The sequence below is a fragment of the Thalassophryne amazonica genome, chromosome 20, assembly GCF_902500255.1.
Source record: "Thalassophryne amazonica chromosome 20, fThaAma1.1, whole genome shotgun sequence".
NCBI lineage: Eukaryota > Metazoa > Chordata > Actinopteri > Batrachoidiformes > Batrachoididae > Thalassophryne > Thalassophryne amazonica.
In genome coordinates, this window is record NC_047122.1 from 24421932 (window position 1) to 24432337 (window position 10406).

General features: G+C 49.3%; 1 long non-coding RNA gene across 1 annotated transcript; it reads left to right on the forward strand.

The window, feature by feature from the left end:
* Positions 1–1643: 1643 nt before the first annotated feature.
* On the forward strand, positions 1644–8910 carry LOC117501929. The gene is made up of 2 exons (XR_004558130.1): positions 1644–2516; positions 8449–8910. It is a non-coding gene; the product is annotated as an uncharacterized LOC117501929 (long non-coding RNA).
* Positions 8911–10406: the final 1496 nt, after the last annotated feature.

A 10406-nucleotide genomic window follows, 5' to 3' on the forward strand; every position in this document is an offset into this window, starting at 1 on the left:
CGAAAATCCCTCCAAAATAAAAGCCAGCTAAAACTATACAGAACTCAGATGAAACTTTTATGGCTTTTTTTTTTATAAGTACAAATTCACACGTTAAAATAAATGTGGTGTGGGGAAAAAGTTAGCATTGATTTCTGAGCAGCTTGCAATGAGTTGAACAGAAGGAAACTGAGCAGAGAGCAGAATGTTTCACTGTTAAAGGATAGGGATTTTTCCAGTTTTCCTGGATTTTTTCCCCAGATTGTTCCTGACTTTGACCTTCAAAATCCAGCAAAAAAAAAAAAAAAAAAAAAAAAACACCACTCCAACAGTATATTATATGAGCGAAGTGACGGCAGCCATCACGAGTAGACGAAGGCACAAACCGGAAATGGCACAAAATCTGTTCACTGGACGATAGCCCAACAACCGTCCCGGATACTGGCCTCCATTTTGGAGAGAGATTAACCACTCCTAAATAACCAATAGGAGAGCAGCGCTGGAATTCCCTCCCCTAAACGCCCAGTAGGAGAGCAGCACTTGCGCGACATCAACATGAGGCTGACCGTCTCCATTGCCAACCAATCACAGGCTAGGAGAAAGAGGACAGTATCCACTAGAGGTGGGTGATACCGGGAATTTTGGTATTGATCCGATACCAAGTAAATACAGGCCCAGTATCACCAACATCGATACCGATTCTTTTTCATATTTAAGCTTAATAGATCCAAAGGATCCAAAAGACCTAGGATAGAATTTCGCCAACATTGTAAGTGACAACAAAATACTTTATTATCACAAATAACATTTTTGTTTAAAAAAATATCACTCGACTTCCGGTCTGGCGGGTCGAGCGATGGCAGCATAGAGTGAACGCTCCTGACTGATTTATCTGCTAACCCAACTTATCTAACTCGAATTTTGAAAAATATAGATTGGAAGCGTTGGGTATTTTTTTTGTCTTTAATAAAAATGCCCAGAAAACCCAAGAGGAACGTTGCAGATGAAAGTAGTGAAGGGGAAGAAGATGCTTTGTCACAAGCTAGCAGCTACGTGGAGGATGAGCAGCAACCTGATGCTAATCATGATGCTATTGCTAACGTGGAACGCCGTCCCGACACCACGGACTTGATATTGAAAGAACTACGTGACTTCAGAAAAGACATAAATGAGCAGTTTAGTGCTGTAAGGAAGGACGTGAACGGTATTGGCAAAAGACTCGATGAAGAAGAGGGACGCATAGACGGAGTGGAGACTTGAATCCAGTCATCGGAAGAGCTGCTAATGGAACTAGCAAAACTTCAGACGCGATTTAAAACAAAGCTGCTGGATCTAGAGGGCCGTTCACGGCATGAGAATCTCAGAATATACGGTGTGAAGGAAGGGGAAGAGGACACATTTCCATCTGTTGAAAACTTTGTGGAGACTATGTTGGTAAGAACACTGAGTCTCCCTTCTCCCGCATTGGGGATTGAAAGAGCACACCGTGCCGTCGCTGAGAAACCCCCTGATGGGGCATCGCCTTGCTCATTTATTGTCAAATTCTCGAGTTATCGTACTAAGGATGACATACTTAACAAGGCTTGGCAGGCTAAGGGGCTGGATTTTCAAGGTACCAGGATACATCTAGACAACGACTTTGCTCCGGAGGTGCAATGCAGAAGAAGAGAATATGCGGCAGCAAAGGCAGTCCTCAAGGAGAATAATATACGTTTCCAATTGCCTTTTCCGGCGAGGCTGAGAGTGCACTACAGTGAAGGGGTGGTGACCTATAACACAGCGCATGAGGCAACGACGGATATGGTGATGAGAGGATTGTTGGTAGATGTTGTGAAGAACCGAGATACTCTTTTGGATCAGATAAGGCAACAGTCCTGGCAAACAAGCGCAAAGAAGAAGAAACAGGGAAACACGGTCCAAAAGCAGGGCTTCAAGGAGCGGCTTCAGGCTTTCATCAGGATAACATCAGGATAACTGTGGGTAAATGAGTGTGGGCTGCTGTGATGGAGCATCATATTAGAGCTAAATTTAAAATCATAGAGCTTTAAGAGCAATTAAGATTAAGGATTTTATTTTGATATAGATGTTTTAGTTATATATTTTGAAAACTTTCTAATGAGGGCATATAAAAGTAGATTAAAATCGGGTCATTTACACGTAAAGTGAATTGGACTCTACAGACCATGGTATTTTCGGCCTGCAGGCTGAAGAGGGCACTCTTCCACAAGTTGGCAGAAGAACCTTTCCCTCAATCACAACTAATATAGAGTTCATGTTTTTGGAAGTCAACATGATTATATTTTCTTATTTCATAATGTTCGTTTATATACACGTTCTTTGTTCAGCTTTGTTTTTGTTCCTTAGGGGTGTACTTTTTAATCTGTTGTTATGTACAGAGGTAAAAAAAAAAAAAAGATACAATGTTTGTACAATGCAGAGTCAGAAGTTAACTAAAGTAGTGTCATACAATGTAAATGGCTTGGGGAATCACATTAAGAGAAGTAAAATTATGTCTAAACTAAAAAGAGAAGGGATATGTTGTGAAAGTGTAGGAACACGGACCCACAACAGGGGACGCAAATGAACGGACAATGGAGGAAGTCAAATAGCACTTTTACTGTTGTGAAATAAGCACAACAAACACGACAGATTACAATAATAGACAATAAAGTCAAATCACAAAAGGTGTCATGTGGGCAGGCTCGAAGATAGAAGACGTCTGTCCAAAGCAGAACCGGAACCACACGATTTCCTCCGCCACCGAACCCCGGGAATACTGGAGCCGCCAAGTCCCGAACTCCCAGGTGGCCACTGCCTCCGCTTGTCGGATCTGGTACTGCTGGCGAGGAACAAAAACAGTCAGATGTGGGTGCGCCTGCACCCAGCAACAGGTATGGTGGAAAAACCACCTCCACCTCTCGTCAGGAAAACACTGGTTAGTGCAGGAATGTGAGTACTTATCAAAAAGGTCCAATACAGTCTCCTGCTGTTCCACTCACTATCTGCGCAAAAGCAACAAAGTATTATGTTCAAGAAGACAACACAATTGGCTGAGTACGTTACCTCCTCGGTAGAGCGATATCTCGGCAAAGAGGTGGAGATGACGTCTTGCTGATATACCGATGCGGATCAGATGATTGGTGACAGCTGTCGTAGGTGACAGCTGTCACCCCGGCTGCTCCTGTGAGGTGGCAGCGCCCTCTGGTGCCTGGAGCCCACACTCCAGGCAGGGTGCCCTCTGGTGGTGGTGGGCCAGCAGTACCTCCTCTTCAGCGGCCCACACAACAGAACCCCCCCCTCAACGGGCGCCTCCTGGCGCCTGACCAGGCTTGTCCGGGTGGCGGCGGTAGAAATCGGCCAGGCGGGCCGGGTCCAGGATGAAGCTCCTCTTCACCCAGGAGCGTTCTTCGGGTCCGTACCCCTCCCAGTCCACCAAATACTGGAAGCCCCGGCCCATCCTACGGACATCCAAGAGCCGGCGCACAGTCCAAGCCGGCTCGCCATCGATGATCCGGGCAGGAGGTGGTGCCGGACCCGGAGTACAGAGGGGTGAGGTGTGATGCGGCTTAATCCGGGACACATGGAAAACGGGATGGATCCGCAGTGAGGCCGGAAGCTGAAGCCTCACTGCGGCTGGACTGATGACCTTGAGGATCTTGAATGGACCGATGTACCGATCCTGCAGTTTAGGTGAGTCCACTTTGAGGGGAATGTCCTTTGTTGACAACCATACTTCCTGCCCTGGCCGCTACGTAGGGGCCGGGGTCCGCCGACGGTCTGCATGGGCTTTCGTCCTCATCCGGGCCCTCAGCAAAGCAGAACGGGCGGCACGCCACACCCGACGGCACTTCCGCAGGTGGGCCTGGACCGAGGGCACACCGACCTCTCCCTCAACCACTGGAAACAAAGGAGGCTGGTACCCCAGACACACCTCAAAAGGGAAGAGGCCGGTAGCTGACGACACCTGGCTGTTATGGGCATACTCGATCCAGGCCAAATGGGTACTCCAGGCTGCCGGGTGCGCGGCCGTCACGCAACGCAGGGCCTGTTCCACCTCCTGATTGGCCCGTTCTGCTTGCCCGTTGGTCTGGGGATGATACCCGGATGAGAGACTCACTGTGGCCCCCAGTTCCCGGCAGAAGCTCCTCCAGACTTGCGAGGAGAACTGGGGACCGCGATCGGAGACGATGTCTGTTGGAATCCCATGCAGCCGGACGACGTGGTGGACCAGGAGGTCCGCTGTCTCCTGGGCAGTCGGGAGCTTCGGGAGGGCCACGAAGTGGGCCGCCTTGGAGAATCGGTCCACTATCGTGAGGATGGTGGTGTTGCCCTGGGACGGCGGGAGGCCCGTGACAAAATTCAGGCCGATGTGGGACCAGGGGCGATGAGGCACGGGCAGCGGCTGGAGCAGTCCCGATGCCCTGCGATGATTAGCCTTGCCCTGGCGCAGGTGGTGCAGGCCTGGATATAATCCCGGACGTCGGCCTCTAGGGACGCCCACCAGAAGCGCTGCCGGACGACTGCCACGGTTCTTCGCATCCCCGGATGACAGGAGAACTTGGAGCCGTGACAGAAGTCCAGGACTGCAGCCCTAGCCTCTGGTGGGACGTAAAGTCTGTTCTTCGGCCCTGTTCCGGGGTCCGGGCTTCGTGCCAGGGCCTCCCGGACGGTTCTCTCTACGTCCCAGGTGAGGGTGGCCACGATAGCGGACTCCGGGATGATGGGTTCCGGTGGATCCGACAACTCCGTTTTGACTTCATCTTCATGTACCCGGGACAAGGCATCCGATCTCTGGTTTTTGGTCCCGGGACGGTAGGTGATCCGGAAGTCAAAACGGCCGAAGAACAGTGACCAGCGGGCTTGCCTGGGGTTCAGCCGCTTGGCGGTCCTGATATACTCCAGGTTCCGGTGGTCAGTGAAAACCGTGAATGGCACGGACGTTCCCTCCAACAGATGTCTCCACTCTTCAAGAGCCTCTTTCACCGCAAGGAGTTCTCGATTGCCGACGTCATAGTTCCGTTCGGCCGGGGTCAACCTGCGGGAAAAATAGGCACACGGGTGAAGGACCTTATCGGTCTCTCCGCTCTGGGAAAGCACAGCTCCTATCCCTGAGTCCGAGGCGTCCACTTCAACCACAAACTGGCAACTAGGATCGGGCTGCACCAGAACGGGTGCAGACGAGAAGCGCCGTTTCAACTCCTTGAACGCGGCATCGCAACGATCCGACCAGGTGAAGGGGACTTTTGGTGAGGTCAGGGCTGTCAGGGGCTAACTACCTGACTGTAGCCCTTAATGAACCTCCTGTAGAAATTTGCAAAGCCGAGGAACTGTTGCAGTTTCCTACGGCTGGTAGGTTGGGGCCAGTCTCTCACCGCCACGACCTTGGCCGGATCAGGAGCAACGGAGTTAGGGGAGATGATAAACCCCAGGAAGGACAAAGAAGTGCGGTGGAACTCGCACTTCTCGCCCTTCACAAACAGAGGGTTCTCTAACAACCGCTGCAGGACCTGACGTACATGCCGGACATGGGTCTCAGGATCCGGAGAAAAGATGAGTATATCGTCCAGATATACGAAGACGAATCGGTGCAGGAAATCCCGCAAGACATCATTAACCAATGCTTGGAACATCGCGGGGGCATTTGTAAGACCGAATGGCATGACCAGGTACTCAAAGTGACCTAAGGGGGTGTTAAATGCCGTCTTCCACTCGTCTCCCTTCTGGATCCGAACCAGGTGATACGCATTTCTAAGATCTAGCTTAGTGAACATTTGGGCTCCATGCAGGGGCGTGAACACTGAATCCAACAAGGGCAATGGGTATCGGTTACGAACCGTGATTTCGTTCAGCCCCCTGTAATCAATGCATGGACGTAGTCCGCCATCCTTTTTCCCCACAAAAAAGAAACCTGCACCCATCGGGGAGGTGGAATTCCGGATCAACCCGGCAGCTAAAGAGTCCCGGATGTAGGTCTCCATTGATTCGCGCTTAGGTCGTGAGAGGTTGTACAGCCTGCTGGACGGGAACTCAACGCCTGGAACCAAATCAATGGCACAATCGTACGGGCGGTGCGGGGGAAGGGTGAGCGCCAGATCCTTACTGAACACGTCCACAAGGTCACGGTACTCCACCGGCACTGTCCCGAGATTGGGCGGGACTCTGACCTCCTCCTTAGCCTGGGAACCGGGAGGAACCGAGGAACCTAAACATACCCAATGGCAGGTCTCGCTCCACTGAACCACTACCCCGGACGGCCAATCGATCCGGGGATTGTGTTTTAACATCCAGGGGAACCCGAGAATCACACGGGAGGTGGCAGGAGTCACAAAAAACTCGATCTCCTCCCGGTGGTTCCCTGACACCACCAGAGTTACTGGAGGTGTCTTATGTGTGATTAAAGGGAGTAGGGAGCCATCTAGTGCCCGTACTTGCACAGGTGAAGTAAGTGCCACCAGAGGGAGCCCTGCCTCCCTGGCCCATTTGCTGTCTAGCAAATTCCCTTCAGAGCCCGTGTCCACCAGTGCTGGGGCCTGAAGGGTTAAATCCTCATAAAGGATTGTAACTGGGAGTCGTGTGGCAATATGGGTGTGTCCCACGTGAATGTCTTGACCCACCCCTAGCCCAGTTTCTAGGGGCGGGCGTTGGTGTTTAACCGCTCGGGGCAGTCCCTCACCTGATGCTCTATCGAGCCACAAACAAAGCACGCTCCGCGGACCAGCCTCCTCTGTCTATCCGGTGGTCTAAATGTGGCCCTGCTCGTGTCCATAGCTTCATCAGCAGGGGGAGCTGTGACCACACGGAGCGTAGAGGCCGTGGAGCGTGGGGAGGGCAGAGCTCCGTCGGAGCTGGAAGGGAGAGGGACGGCGCGTGCCCGGCCACGCCCTTCGTCTCATTCCCGACGGCGTTCTTCTAACCGATTGTCTAATCGTATAACGAGATCAATAAGCCCATCTAAATCCCGTGGTTCGTCCTTAGCCACCAGGTGCTCCTTCAGGACCAACGACAGTCCGTTTACGAAGGCGGCGTGGAGGGCAGTGCTATTCCAGCCGGACCTCGCAGCCGCGATGCGGAAGTAGACTGCATAAGCAGCTGCGCTCCGGCGCCCCTGTCTCATTGACAGCAGCACGACTGAAGCGGTCTCTCCTCTATTTGGGTGATCGAACACTGTTCTGAACTCCCTCACAAACCCATCATATGTCTGAAGGAGCCATGAATTTTGCTCCCAGAGCGCTGTAGCCCAAGCGCGTGCCTCACCGCGAAGCAGATTTATCACATAAGCTATTTTGCTAGCATCAGTCGCGTACATGACGGGGCGTTGTGCGAAGACGAGCGAACACTGCATAAGAAAGTCCGCGCAGGTCTCCACACAACCCCCGTACGGCTCTGGAGGGCTTATGTATGCTTCCGGGGAAGGTGGGAGGGGTCGTTGAACGACCTGTGGAACGTCACTGTTACGCACAGGGTCGACAGGAGGGAGAGCCGCAGCAGCGCCCTGAGGGCGCGCTTCCACCTGCGCGGCGAGAGCCTCCACCCTGCGGTTAAGGAGGACGTTCTGCTCGGTCATTAGATCCAACCGAGCCGTGAAGGCGGTGAGGATTCGCTGCAACTCACCGATCATTCCTCCTACGGACACCTGTGCGCCCTGTTCTTCCATTGGCCGTTCAACAGCCGGGTGACGCCCCTCGGGATCCATGACTTTGGCCGAGATATCCTGTTGTGAAAGTGTAGGAACACGGACCCACAACAGGGGGCGCAAATGAACGGACAATGGAGGAAGTCAAATAGCACTTTTACTGTTGTGAAATAAGCACAACAAACACGACAGATTACAATAATAGACAATAAAGTCAAATCACAAAAGGTGTCATGTGGGCAGGCTCGAAGATAGAAGACGTCTGTCCAAAGCAGAACCGGAACCACACGATTTCCTCCGCCACCGAACCCCGGGAATACTGGAGCCGCCAAGTCCCGAACTCCCAGGTGGCCACTGCCTCCGCTTGTCGGATCTGGTACTGCTGGCGAGGAACAAAAACAGTCAGATGTGGGTGCGCCTGCACCCAGCAACACGTATGGTGGAAAAACCACCTCGACCTCTCGTCAGGAAAACACTGGTTAGTGCAGGAATGTGAGTACTTATCAAAAAGGTCCAATACAGTCTCCTGCTGTTCCACTCACTATCTGCGCAAAAGCAACAAAGTATTATGTTCAAGAAGACAACACAATTGGCTGAGTACGTTACCTCCTCGGTAGAGCGATATCTCGGCAAAGAGGTGGAGATGACATCTTGCTGATATACCGATGCGGATCAGATGATTGGTGACAGCTGTCGTAGGTGACAGCTGTCACCCTGGCTGCTCCTGTGAGGTGGCAGCGCCCTCTGGTGCCTGGAGCCCGCACTCCAGGCAGGGTGCCCTCTGGTGCTGGTGGGCCAGCAGTACCTCCTCTTCAGCGGCCCACACAACAGGATAGAGGTTGTCCTTTTACAGGAAACCCACTTATCGCAGTCAGAGCATGGAAAACTTAAGAAATGGAAATTTAGCCAGTACTCATCTTCTTGCACTCAGGGATCTAAAAGGGGTGTGGTAATTTTAATATCAAGCAAGTTAAATTTTGAATGCACTCGAGAGAGAAGGGATAAGGATGGGAGATTTGTGCTAGTGAAGGGATACTTAGAGGGCATATTGATTACTTTTGTAAATGTATATGCTCCCCCAGGATCAGAGTTAAATTTCTTTAAACAACTTTTTGAATTGATTACTGTAGAGGCGCAAGGCATTTTAATTTTGGGAGGGGATTTGAATGTACGACTCTGTCCATCCTTAGATTCATCAAACCCACACGCCCCGGGATTAAACAAAATAACTACAAATATTAAACTAGTTTTAAAGGACTTAGGGCTTATAGACGTTTGGAGAGAGCTAAACCCGACAAGAAAAGACTATACATTTTTCTCTCATCCACATTCATTTTACTCTCATCCACATTCATTTGACTCTAGACTGGATTATTTTTTATGTTCCAAAAGGATTTCAACCTTGTGGTAAATTGTAGGATAGGAGTGATGGACTTTTCAGGCCATGCCCCAGTGTATTTAGAAGTAGTACAGGGAAATGAAAGAAAAGACACAACATGGAAACTAAATACAAGTATTTTACGTCCCATGAAAGAGCAAATTAGACAAGATATAACAAATTATCTAGCCGAAAACGATAATGAAGAAGTCTCCCCGAATATTTTATGGGATGCTTTGAAAGCAGTCCTGCGAGGGAAGCTAATGGGTTATAGCACCAACCTAAAGAAGAGGAGAAATGAGCAATTAAAGAAACTTCAAGAACAACTATGAGTTTTGGAGGAGGCCCATAAAATAGGTGTAAATACAAACCTGGAATTAGAGATACAAAAGAGGAAAAATGAAATTAATGAAATTTTATCATGTGAAATCCAAAAAAATGCCCAATAAGTTGGATGTGAGATACAAAGATTGGTCAGGACAAGGCCTAACAGCTTATAGTAGTTTTTATGATAAGGGAACTCTGAGGGATTTCCATTCAATGAAAGTTAAATATCACTTGAGTAATACAGATTTTTTTTTTCCGGTTTCTTCAAGTCCGGCACCATCTATATAACTTTATACCTAAGAGAAAAGATATTTTTGATCTATCTGTAATAAAAATACTTGTGAAGGCATACCATGTAGATCCTGGTCCCAAACTAATTTCAAGGCTATACAAGGACCTACAGGAGGTTAAAAATGTGAATACAATTTATATTAAACAAAAATGGGAAAGGGAATCAAATATGGTAATCACAAATGACATTTGGTTTCTGCAATGTGCATTTCAGTGGAAAATCTCTAGCTCTAATACATACATGGATGTGTTTTGGCTGGAAGAGTCTTTGTAGATTTTTTTATCACACCTGCACAAAGTAAACATTATTCCAACTCCTCCACCTGCTGGAGAAACTGCGGGACCCAAGCAGTGATGCATTTTCATTTGTTCTGGTCTTGTCCTTTGATAAAAAATTTTTGGGTTTCGATTCACTCTGAGCTAGAGATAATTTTTGGCATGCAACTCCCCTTTAACTGGGTTGAACTCCTGTTTGGATGTTTGCACTCTATAGACGTGAACAAAGAGATCAAGTGTTTATACGGCGTTCTGAGTTTGGCTGCCCGAAAGACTATCACCAAGAAATGGCTGACGGCAAAGACCCCATCTTTAAATGATTGGCATGAGGTTGTCTATGGTTTGTTTGAAATGGAAAGAATTACATTTTCAAATAGACTTCAGTATGATACATTTGTTGAGATTTGGGGTAAATGGAAACAATATATTTTGTCAAGGCGTCCCGATTTTGTATGAACCTCTGTAATATTTGTATTTTAGTTTGTATTTTTGTATTTTTCAACATGTTATTAGGTACACCCC